Here is an 11,695-nt window from a genome sequence, read left to right on the forward strand (position 1 = left end):
AGTGAGAGTTCCAAAATGTTAAACTATCTTATCACACTTTAACACCTTGGCATTGTTTATTTACACCTACAGAATGGAAGTCTTCCAGGGGTCCTCAGGACCCTCTTCAATCCTGATTTTATGATCCTGCTAAAGGATCTGTGAATTCCATTTGGGGCACTTAGGTCCCTATTGACAAAGGCTTGATGAAAAACACAATGGACTCTACGCAAATATAAAAGTAAATGAATGTATTTCTAGCAATGTGTTTTAAAACACTCATTGGATATAATTCACATATAAAATTCAGCTTTAAAGTATACATTTCAGTGTTTTTAGTATATTCTCAGAGTTGTGCAATCATCATTATCTAACTTTAGAACTTTTTATCACCCCCAAAAGAAACCCCATACTCTTTCCTCTTTAGTAGTTACTCCTGACACCACACCCTAACCCTAAGCAACCACTAATCTGTTTACTGTTTCTGTTTCTATTCTGGAGATTTTGTATGAATTGAATCATACAATGCACTGGTGTATGTGTGTTTGACTGACTTCTTTCACTTGGCATAATGTTGTCTAGGTTTGTCCATATTGTATCATTTATCAGCACATCACTCTTTTTATCGGTAAATCATGTTTAATTGTATGAATATGCCACATTTTGTTTATCTCTCCATCAACTTGAAATGGTAGCTCTGCTGGGTTGAATAATCTTGATTGTAGGTCCTAGCTTTTTATTACTTTGAATATTTCTATTCAATTTCTTCTGACCTGCAAAGTTTTTGTTGTGAAATCAATTGACAGTTTTATGGGAACTCCCTTGAGGTAACTAACTGCATTTCTCTTGCTTTTAAGATTTTCTCTTTGTCTTTAGCCTTTGGCATTTTAATTATGATGTATCTTGATGTGGGCTTCTTTGGGTTCATCTTGCTTTGGACCCTCTGCATTTCCTGGACTTGTATGGATGTCTATTTCCTTCACCAGGTTAGGGAAGTTTTCTGTCATTATTTTTTTCAAATAGATTTTCAATTTCTTGCTTTCTCTCTTCTTCTGGCACCTCCATAATGCACATGTTGATATACTTGAAGTTGTCCCAGAGGCTCCTTACACTATCCTCATATTTTTAGACGTTTTTTCTCCTTGCTGTTCTGATTGGGTGTTTTGTGCTTCCTTATATTACAATTTTGTGCTTCCTTATATTACAATTTGATCCGCTGCTTAATCTACTCTACTGTTGATCCACTGTAATGTAGTTTTCATTTCAGTTTTGTCTTTAAAAAATTTTTTTTTCTTTATTGATTTTTAGAGAGAGGAAAGAAAAGAGAGAGAGAGATAGAAACATCGATGAGAGAGAACATTGATTGGCCACCTCCTGCATGCTCCCAACTGGGAATTAGGCCCACAACCTGGGCATGTTCCCTGACCTTGAATTGAACTGGCAACCTCTTGGTGCAGGTGTCAACGCTCAACCACTGAGCCACACCAGCGGGACAGTTTTTTTTTTTTTATGCTGTTTAAGTTCTCACTACCTTTATTTACTCTTCCCCTCAGTTCATCCAGCATCCTTATAACCAGTGTTTTGAACTCCGTATCTAGTAGATTGTTTGTCTCCATACTTTTACTTCTTTTCCTGGAGTTTTGTTCTTTTCTTTTATTTGGTACATGTTTCTTTGTCTTCTTATTTTGACAGCTTCCATGTGTTTGTTTTTATGTATTAAGTAGAGCTACTATATCTCCCAGGTTTGGTAGAGTGGCCTAATGTGGTATGTGTCCTGGATGGTCACAGCCTCCCTGTTCAAGTGAGCTAGACAGTCCAGTTAGCCCCTACCCCTTGTGTGGGCTTGTATACCCTCCTGTTGTATTTCCATCATTTTTCTTCATTGATCTTTTTTATTTTTAACTCATCTTTATTGTTGAATGTATTACAGATGTTTCTTTTTCCCCATTGACCCCCTCCGCCCCAATACTGCCCCCTCCTGTCTTCCCCGCAATATTGTCAGTGTCCATTGGATATGAATATATGCATAGAAGTTATTTGGTTTATCTCATCCCATTTTTTTTGTTCTTTGCCTTCAAGAATACCCTTCAACATTTCATATAATACTGGGATGCCCAGCATGAGCTACAAAGTTATCTGAAGATGGCTTGTGCTGGGTTTGGGGGTTCTCAGGAGAGGCCAAGCTGTGAACCAAGGACAGCTACCACTAGAGCTGGGCCGGAGGCCACTTAGTGAAAGGTATGGTGCATGCTGGGCCAGATACTGCTTGTTTGTAAGATTTCAGGAAGGTGTCAAGCATGAGTCAAGACAGGTTATTCATATGGAAAGGCCACTGGAAACAACTTGGGTGGGTCCCCAAGTTGGGTGAAGCAAGGTCTCAGGGAGTTACCAGTGTGGGGAGAACAGTGCTAGTCTGCTTGATAGAGACTCGGACATGGCACCTCACTTCTAGTTTGTGTTCAGAAAGAAAACAATGAACTCTGTCAGCACTTCTGTCTGGAAGAAAGCTGCTCCTCCACCTCTCGCGATGATGCCAGACAATTCAGTTCTTCCCTGGATGTTCCTGCTGCCTTTCCAGCTGCTGCCCAATGGGGCTGGAATTCAGAGGGAGTAAGTCTAAATAAATCCATGTGTGGGCTCTTTAAGAGAAACTGCTTGGAATTCCAACAGCCCTTGTTTCATCCAGCCACAATCCCTGCTGATGTTCACAGCCATGTGTTAGGAGGACTTCTCTCCCTGGCACTGGTACCTTGGTGTGTGGGGCCTAGCATGGGGCTGGGCCCTCTTGCTTCTCAGGGGGGACCTCTGCAGCAGAGATGTTCCATCTGATTTTTATCTGCTACACGTGGATGTGGGACCAGCCTCTTCTGTGTCTCCGCCCCTCCTACCAGTCTCAGTGTAGCTCCTTCTTTGTATCGTTAGTTGTAGGACTTCTTTCTGTTCAGCTAGATTTCAGTTCTGAATGATGGTTGTTCTGTAGTTTATTTGTAATTTTAATGGGGTTGTGGGAGTATGGGAGTATCACATTTACCTACATCGCCTTCTGACCGGAAGCAATTAATTTCTTATGTTAGTCATTGGTGTCCCTCTCTTTTTTCTTCTTAGTTAACCTGGCTAAAGTTTATCAATATTATTACAATTTTCAAAGAACTAGCTTTTGGTTATATTGATTATCTTTATTAACTTTCTGTTTTCAATTTCATTGATTTCTGTTCTCACTTTGATGACTGTCTGGCTCTAAAGTCTACTTTGTCCAGTATTATTATAGCTACTCATACTTACTTTAAATTTGTGTTGTCATGGTATTTTTTCTACATCTATTACATTTATTTTGTATGTATTTTTATATATAAAGTGGGTCTCTTATAGACAACATATAGTTAGAACTTGTTTGTTCTTTTTTAATCCACTCTGACTATTTCTGGGTTTTAATGGGTGCATTTAATTGATGTTCAAATTTTGATAATTTTGAACTAACTTCTACATATTTGTTTCCTTTTCAATTTGTTGCTTTAATTCTCTGTTCCTATTTTTGTCTTTCACTCCTTTTTACCTTGGTGGTTTTCGCTGAGTTACTAACATTATTTTATTTTTTCATCTTTCTGTTATACTTTTTTTAGTAATTGTCCTAGAATTTGCAGCAAACACTTGCAATCAATTCAAATTTATTTTCAAGTAATACTATGCTACTTCACATGTATTGCAAGTACCTTGCAATAAGAAGATAATCCTAATTCTTCTCTTTGTCCATTGTAACATTGCTGGCATTTATTTCACTTATACATAAGAATACATATGTAAATAAATGTTTGTTATTATTATTTGGACAAACAATTACCTGTCAGATGTATTTAAAAAAAAGAAAAATATGCCCTGGCCAGTTTGGCTCAGCGATTAGAGCGTTGGCCTGTGGTCCAGAGAGTCCCAGGTTCGGTTCCCGCTAAGGGCACGTACCTCGGTTGCAGTTTGTCCCCGGCCCTGGTTGGGTCGTGTGGGTGGCAGCCACTCGATGTGTCCCTTTCACGTCGATGTTTCTCTCTCTCTCTCCCTCCCACTCTATCTGAACAAAAATGGAAAAATGTCCTCGGATGAGGATTAAAAAAAAAAAATAAAGAAAAAGAAAAATAGCTCGGCCAGTGTGGCTCAGTGGATCGAGCATAGACCCATGGAGAGGTCCTGGTTCAATTTCCAGTCACGGCACATGCCCGGGTTGTGGGCTTGATCCCCAGGAGGTGGCAAGCAGGAGGCAGCTGATACATATATCTCTCTCATGTCAGTGTTTTTATCTCTCTCTCCCTTCCTCTTTCTCTAAAAAAATAAAATAAAAAACATATTTTAAATAAATAAATAAGAAAAATAAAATTTTTACTTTACCTTCACTTTCCTTTTTGCATGTAGATTCAAGTTTCTGACCTAAATACATTTTCTTCTTTCTAAAGATCTTTTAACATTTTTTTCTAAGTCCTCAATTGTTATTATTATTTGCCCAAGAAAGTCTTTATTTTGATGGATAATTTTTAGAGAACAGATTTATAGATTGGTGTTTATTTATATATTTATTTTTCTTTTCACACTTTATTCAACTGAACTCTCTGAGAAGCAGGATATAATTATGATAGTTACTCCTCTATAGAGAAATTGTTTGTTTTCTCCACTGTCTTTTTTCCAGAAATTTTCTTTGTATTTGAGTTTCTAAATGATATATCAATGTGTGGTGCATTATTGTTTTTGTTTTTTAAATTTATTCTGCTCGGTGTTTTCTGAGACTCTTAGATTTGCAGTTTAGTTTATTACATAAATTTGGAGAAATTTTTGGTTATAATTTCAAATATTTTTTGTTACTTTCTTCTGTTCCTGATGTTTGCATTATGCATATGGCACACTTTTTGTAGTTGTCTTGCAGTTCTTGGATAGATCTCTATTCTATCATTTTTAGGTTTTTGTTTGCTTTTCAGTTTTTATTCAGATATACTCAAGATTAGAGATTTGTTTCTCAGTCATGTCTCATCTATTATTTAGCCTATCAAGCACATTCTTTCTTCTTGTTACAGTGTTCTTTTTTCATCCAGATTTTTTTTTTTTTTTGGTTCTTTCTAAGTTTCCATCTTTCTGTATCCATTGTCAATCTGTTCTTGCATGCTGTCTAATTTATTCTTTAAAGGCTTTAATAAATTAATTATAATTTAAAATATTTTTTGATCTGATAATTCCAACAACTCCTTCCTATCTGTGTTTGGTTCTGATTCTTGCTCCGTCTTTTTAAAGTGTATTGTTTTACCTTTTAGCAGATTTTTTAATAGCCAGAGATGATGTATTAAGTTAAAACAAACTGCAATAAATAGGTCTTTAGTAATATTTTGGTAAGTCGTGGGTGGAGGGCAAACATGTTACCATAGGCAGCTGTTAGCTGGAGCACGGGCCTGGCTGGCCACTTTGAGGAGTGGTCACGTAGGGCCTCACAGAACATGTGGGCACACGAGGATCCAGGGGTGTCCTCTGGACCCAGATGCCCCCGCAATGTGCAGGTGCTGTGCTCAGCATCAGGAGGTGGGCTGAAGGCCGAGGCATCTCGAGCTACCTGATGGATCACCCTGCAGCTCCCCTTCCCCACTGCTGTAGTCAGTAAGGAGTGCTGAGGAGTCCCCCCATTGTCCGGGGGTGTTCTTAAACTGAGTGCACCAAAAACTAGAAAGATGAAGGACGGGGCCTGAGCGTCCCAAAGCTAGCAAGATAATTGGATAAAAAAGCCCTCTAGCCCAGCCAGTGTGGCTCAGTGGACTGAGCAATCGAACCAGACCATAGACTGCAGTCTGGTTCCATTGCCTGGGTTGCAGTCTTGGTCCCCAGAAGAGGGCGTGTAGGAGGCAGCAGATGGACGTTTCTCTCACATCAATGTTTCTACCTCTCTCTTCCTTCTTCTCTCTGAAAATTAAATAAAAGCATTTTTTAAAAAAAAGCCCTCTAATCCCAATTTCTCTAAGAACCATGGGTTTGAGCAGGATGGGGGATGGTCTTTGAAACAGGAGACCACCATTCTCCTGGCCTCGTGGCACGTGAATCAACATCTTTCCTTTTTCACTCGCACCCGTGTCACAGGTTTGGCTTTCATTGGGGCAGACAGCCGAAACTGCATTTTTGGTTACACTGTTTGGCAACTCAGCCTGGACACCATGGACCTCAGTAGGTCCCAAACAGCCCAGGCTGGGTGCCAGCTGCCTGCGGTAGGCTGACCTCACGGGAGGACTATGGGGATTTCCCAGCAGCTGCTTAGAGCTTTTCTCTGGGGATTTTCCTGAACTTCTTTACAAAGTATCAGCCACCTGACATGCGTGGCTGGTGAAATGAAATGGTTTTCTAGGGATAAGGGGGACTTGAAGACTGGGTAAATAGATCTGGCTTGCACACTGGATGTCCTGACATTTGGGCTTCGTGCCATTGGGCTTTCGGCCACTTGGGTCCTGTCAGGACCATTTGTGGTACCAGTTAGTAGCTATCCCTGATACTTGGGCTTTGTACCACTTGAACTTTATGCCACTTGGACTTTGTGCCATTTGGGTCCAATCAGGACCACTTGCAGTAAATGGGATGCTAAGACTTGCTTGTGAGCATTCATGTGGTCTAAGGAAATTATAGATCCAAGTTGTGTTCACATGTTTCCACTCTGTTGGGAGTCTTTCTGTGGTTATGGTTTTGGGTTTGTACTTTCATGTACAGACTGTCAGGGATGTTCTGTTTTGTCTCCTGAAGGAAGCCCACTCAGCCAGATGTTAGCGGATTGGTCCGTGTACAGCTCTGATCCAATGACTAAGAAGGGATTGGTTTCTATTGCAACACCGCTTGGCCTACGTATACTTTAGACTATGGGGGAAATGGCCCTTAAGTGGTTCCCTAAATGAGTACACCATCATACAGTTGGAGTTGTTTTGTCAATGGTCAGGAGAATGGGACAAAATCCCTTTTGTCCAGGTATTTATGTCTTTACACAATTAGGACTCAGCAAAGAAGTGGAACAAACTAATGACACATAGAATGGAATTGGATTCAAAACCCCTCCCTGAGAGCAAGACACGGGGAGAAAAGGAAAATGAGATGATTGTCTTTAATGTCCTGAGCCCAGGACACTCAAGATTAGCAGTAGGATGGTTTCCCTTACCACCCCCCCACTGCTAGATGCCCCTGAAATAAGACCCAGAGGGGCAATAGTCCTGTTCTTATATGATGAAGAAATAATCTCCCTTCCAAAGACCTAGTAGTGCACCCCACTTGGCCAGAGAGCACGCCCATCCACAGCAGGACGACTCCCTTTTAGGCAATATCTAATAGGTGGAAAAAACCAGGAAGACCAGCCTGTTGGTCACTACTGGGCCCATAATCCATTTTCTACTTCAGATTTACTGAACTGGAAGAGTTCCAACCCCTGACATAGGGAGGGTTCTCAGAAAATGGCAGATATTATCACCTCCATTTTTGTCCCTCACCCTCCAAATCGGGCATACACACACGCTCTCCTTCACATCCTGCTGAGAACAGATGAAAGGCAGCTAGTTATAGACAAGGCATATGAAGAGGCTCATGGCCTCCACCAAGAGAATCCCAGTGGGACCAACATCCCAGCCTGGGCAACTCTCTTACAGAGCCCATGGGACCTGAATGACAGGCACCTAGCCTCCCTAGAACATTAAAAAGATGCATATTAGAAAGGCTTCAGAAAGGGGCACCTAAACAAAGGAGCCTGAATATGATACAGAAACCAAACAAACATCCTCCTGAATGTTTAGAAAGGATCTGTCAGGCTATCGAAAGCACACTGGTGCGGACCCACAGGCACCAGAAAATGTCCAGATGGTATACATGACTTTTATTGGGCAAAGTGCCCTGGAGATCAGAAGGAGGCTCCAATGTTTAAACAAAGTGTTGGGACTGAATCCTTCCCAGCTGGTGGACACAGCTTTCAAGTTTACCATGCCTGGAAAACAAGGAAGTTAAAGCCACCGTGTTCTTAGAAACAGCTCGGGAAAACCGGAAAAAGACGTGGGACCCAAAAGGAGAAGAGAAAGACCCACTATACACCGATCAATGTGCCTTTTGCAAAGAGGAAGGCCATTGGAAAAAGGGTTGCCTGGAACTCAAAACGTAGAATAAGAAGGATAGAAATCCTCACTGAGACATGTTAAAGAACAAGAAATCTGATGATGAACGAGGAAGTCCAGGGGCTCCCTAGACACCTCCCAACCTATTACTACTTCTTCATAGGAGCGCCAGGTACAAATGATAGTAGGGGACAATCTAATTGACTTCCTTATAGGTATAGAGCTACGTACTCAGTGCTAAATAGAAAACTAACTAAGCAAAGTTCAGCTGAGGTTTCAGTTACTGGGAGTGACTGGACAAAAAAAAAGGCATTTCTTCAACCTCTTGAACGCCAGCTTAGGGATCAAAAACATATGCATAGTTTCCCCATATGCCAGACTGCCCCATTCCAAGGCTGGGCTGAGATTTACTTTGTAAATTGCATGCACAGATAACTTTTTCCCCTGAGAAGTGACACTTATGTTTAGGGGTCTACTGGAACATGCTTTCCAGCTCCAGGTGCTCGTGACTTGCCTGGAAGGACCTGGGGGTGACCTCTCTCCGCCAAGACCTATAAACAGGTTAATTGAGCTGTTTGAGCTGATGGAACCCCAGTAAGGCAATTAACTTCCAACTCATAGAAATTAACCTAAAAGAAAGGTTGTGATACCACCAAAGGAATAATGCCTTCTTTAAAAGGAAGCTTTAGAGGAAATTAACCAGTATTTCAGAAATTCTTAAAATCAGAAATAATTTGGCCATACCAGTCTCCCTATAACCCCTCATTTTTCCAGTCAAAAAGCCTTACTCTGATTAATATCAATTAGTATAGTATCTTAGGGCCATAAATGACATTGTCCAGGTCATTCATCGGTGGCCAACCGTTATACTTTGTTGACCATGATGCCTAGGGACAGCAAATGGTTTTCAGACCTGGACCTGAAGGATGCTTTTTCTCTACATTTTAGTAGATGAATAGGCTCAACTATTATTTGCCTTTGAATGGCAGGACCCAGTGACGAAAGCCATGCTCCAGTACTGTTGGACTGTGTTGCCACAAAGATGTAAGAATTCCTCAATCATAAATGGGGAAATATCAGCAAAAGATTTAAAAGATATTCAATTGAAATCAGGAATTATTTTTACAATATGCAGATGAATTACTAATAGCTGGTTGTTTGCTCAACACCAGCACAGAGTCATCTGGGAAAAAGAGGGCATGAAGCATTGCCTCACAAGGCCCAGACTTGCAAACAGGAGAAGGTACACCTAGGATTCCGACTGAAACAGGACACTAGGAGCTGGATGTCACAGGGGCCACAAGCCATCACTGCAATGAAAATCCCAGAGCACAGGAGGCAGCTTTGTGGGTTCTTAAGGATTACAGAGTTTTCCTGAACTGGATTCCAAACTTCAGCCTATGACAAAACCATTGTATAATACTTTGAAAGGACTAGGCTCATAGCCCCTTGAATGGATGAGAGATCGTCAGATAGCATTTGAATTACCCCAGGGAAGAACATCCACGCTGACTCTAAATACGCCCTCCTGGTACATCCATGCCCCTGGAGCAATATGAAAGAAAAAGGGCCCTTAACGTCTTCACTAAGGATATCAAACATGTACAAGGGATTTAAAAAATGCTAGAGGCAGGGACTCTACCAAACCAGATTGCCATAATGCACTGCCCAGGATATGAGAATGATGGTTCCCAAACAAGCCACGGAAACCAAACTGTCAATACAGGAGCAAGACAAGTTGCCGGAGGGACCCCACTTCTTGGGGCTTAAATTCCCCACCAAGACTTGTCAGAATTTAAGCTCCATTACACAGAACAGATGAGAATGGGACCATGAGTAGGGATTCTCGAACACTGACCCTAATTCTATATGGAAGATCAACACTCATGGTATAACCTTATCCCACCCTCAGACGCCTACATGAAGGGACACATTATGGAAAGAAGGATTTAATGGGCCACATTTGAAGGACCCTCATTTACGAGGGACCATTCAGAAGATTCCCCAAGCCTGTCAGATAGGCACCCAAAACAATCCTAAGGCAGAACGTGCCCCCACAGGAAAGGGAATACACTATAAAGGGATATACTCATTTAAGGACTGTCAAATTGACTTTACACAGATGCCTAAAACCATAGAAAACTTGACATTTTCATTAGTTTTTGTAGACACCTTTTCTGGATGAGTAGAGGCATACACCACCAGAACTGAGAAGGCAACTGAGGCAGGAAAACTTCTAGTCAAAGAAATAACGCCTAGGTTTGGACTTCCTCACAGCACTCAAAGCAACAACAGACCATCGTTCTCTTCGGAAATCTCCCAGAAGGTAGGACAAGCACTACACGTTCTGTGGAAACTGCGTGCATCTTGGAGACTCCAACTGACGGGGAGGCTGAAGAAATGAACCACACCATAGAGAAGACCCTGGCGAAAGCATGTCAGGGAACCACGGGACCAGGCACCCCCTATTACCTTGCTCTGGATTAGGTCAGTGCTCCGAAGTGGGCCGCAATTAAGCCTTTTTCCAATAGTTAATGGAAGACCCTTCCGAGTTTCTGTTTTAGGAGCACCCATTTAGATTTAGAACATGAATCAAAAATCAAACAATATGTGCAACAATTAGGGCAAACACTAACAACTATTTACAAGTTTGTTCATTGCAGGTTTATCTACCCATCTGACAAGTCTTTAAACCCATTCCAGCCAAAACATCATCTTACTGAAGACCTGGAAGGTTCAAGGTCCTGAACTGCAGTTAGTTGAGCAATGAACCAGTCTCTATGACATCCTGCTGACAACACACTCTTCCCTAAAGCTCATGGGAATCAAGCCTCGGATCCACCACACACGGATAAATGAACGCTGCCAGAGGACGACTTAGTCTTGCTGCTGCTGTTCATACTGCTAGGGAAAGCTGGACTTGCACTCCTGAAAGAGATTCAAAGTTTCATTTTCTCCCAAAGCTAAGTGATAATGTTACTTTATTATTATTATTATTATTGTTGCTGTTGTTGTTGACAATTGCTATATTTCATATCCATGCTTGGACTGATAATGCCTTTGTTTGCATTTCCAGACAGTGGCTTCCTTGGCAAACTCATCCTGCTATTGGGTGTGCCACCCAAAGCCCTGCTCAGGAGTAGCTTATCCTTTAGTCTCTCCAGTTTCTGATATCACTACAATTCTCCCTGCACTGCGAGGCATGACCCTCACCAAATAATTGATCGCTTGAGTATACAACAGGTCTCACTGAAAGTCCTTCTGTAACACAGCCTCTTGAAATACAAGGCAGTCTGTCAGTTGCTCTAGTTCAGCAGTGCTATCCTCTAGAGACTGCGTATGCCTCCTTCTGAAGACAGAAGTCCTTCTCCCTTAGACAGAGCCTTCCTTCCATTCTTGATGCCCCTATTCTTTTAGTAGATAGCAAGAATCTTGGGACATAGGGATAGGTAAGACTGTATCCCTTGACAGCAGGAAGAAACTACAAAAGATGAAATCTCCACCCATTTACCCTCGTAAGATAACAAGGATCCAGAGTTTTGAAGGGGAGACCTGTTAGCAAAGATAGCCATCAGTTAGAGTGCAGGTCCAGTTGGTCACTTTGGAGGGACAGTCTTTGTGGGGTC

Source organism: Molossus molossus, unplaced genomic scaffold (assembly GCF_014108415.1).
Source record: "Molossus molossus isolate mMolMol1 unplaced genomic scaffold, mMolMol1.p scaffold_m16_p_5, whole genome shotgun sequence".
Taxonomy (NCBI): domain Eukaryota; kingdom Metazoa; phylum Chordata; class Mammalia; order Chiroptera; family Molossidae; genus Molossus; species Molossus molossus.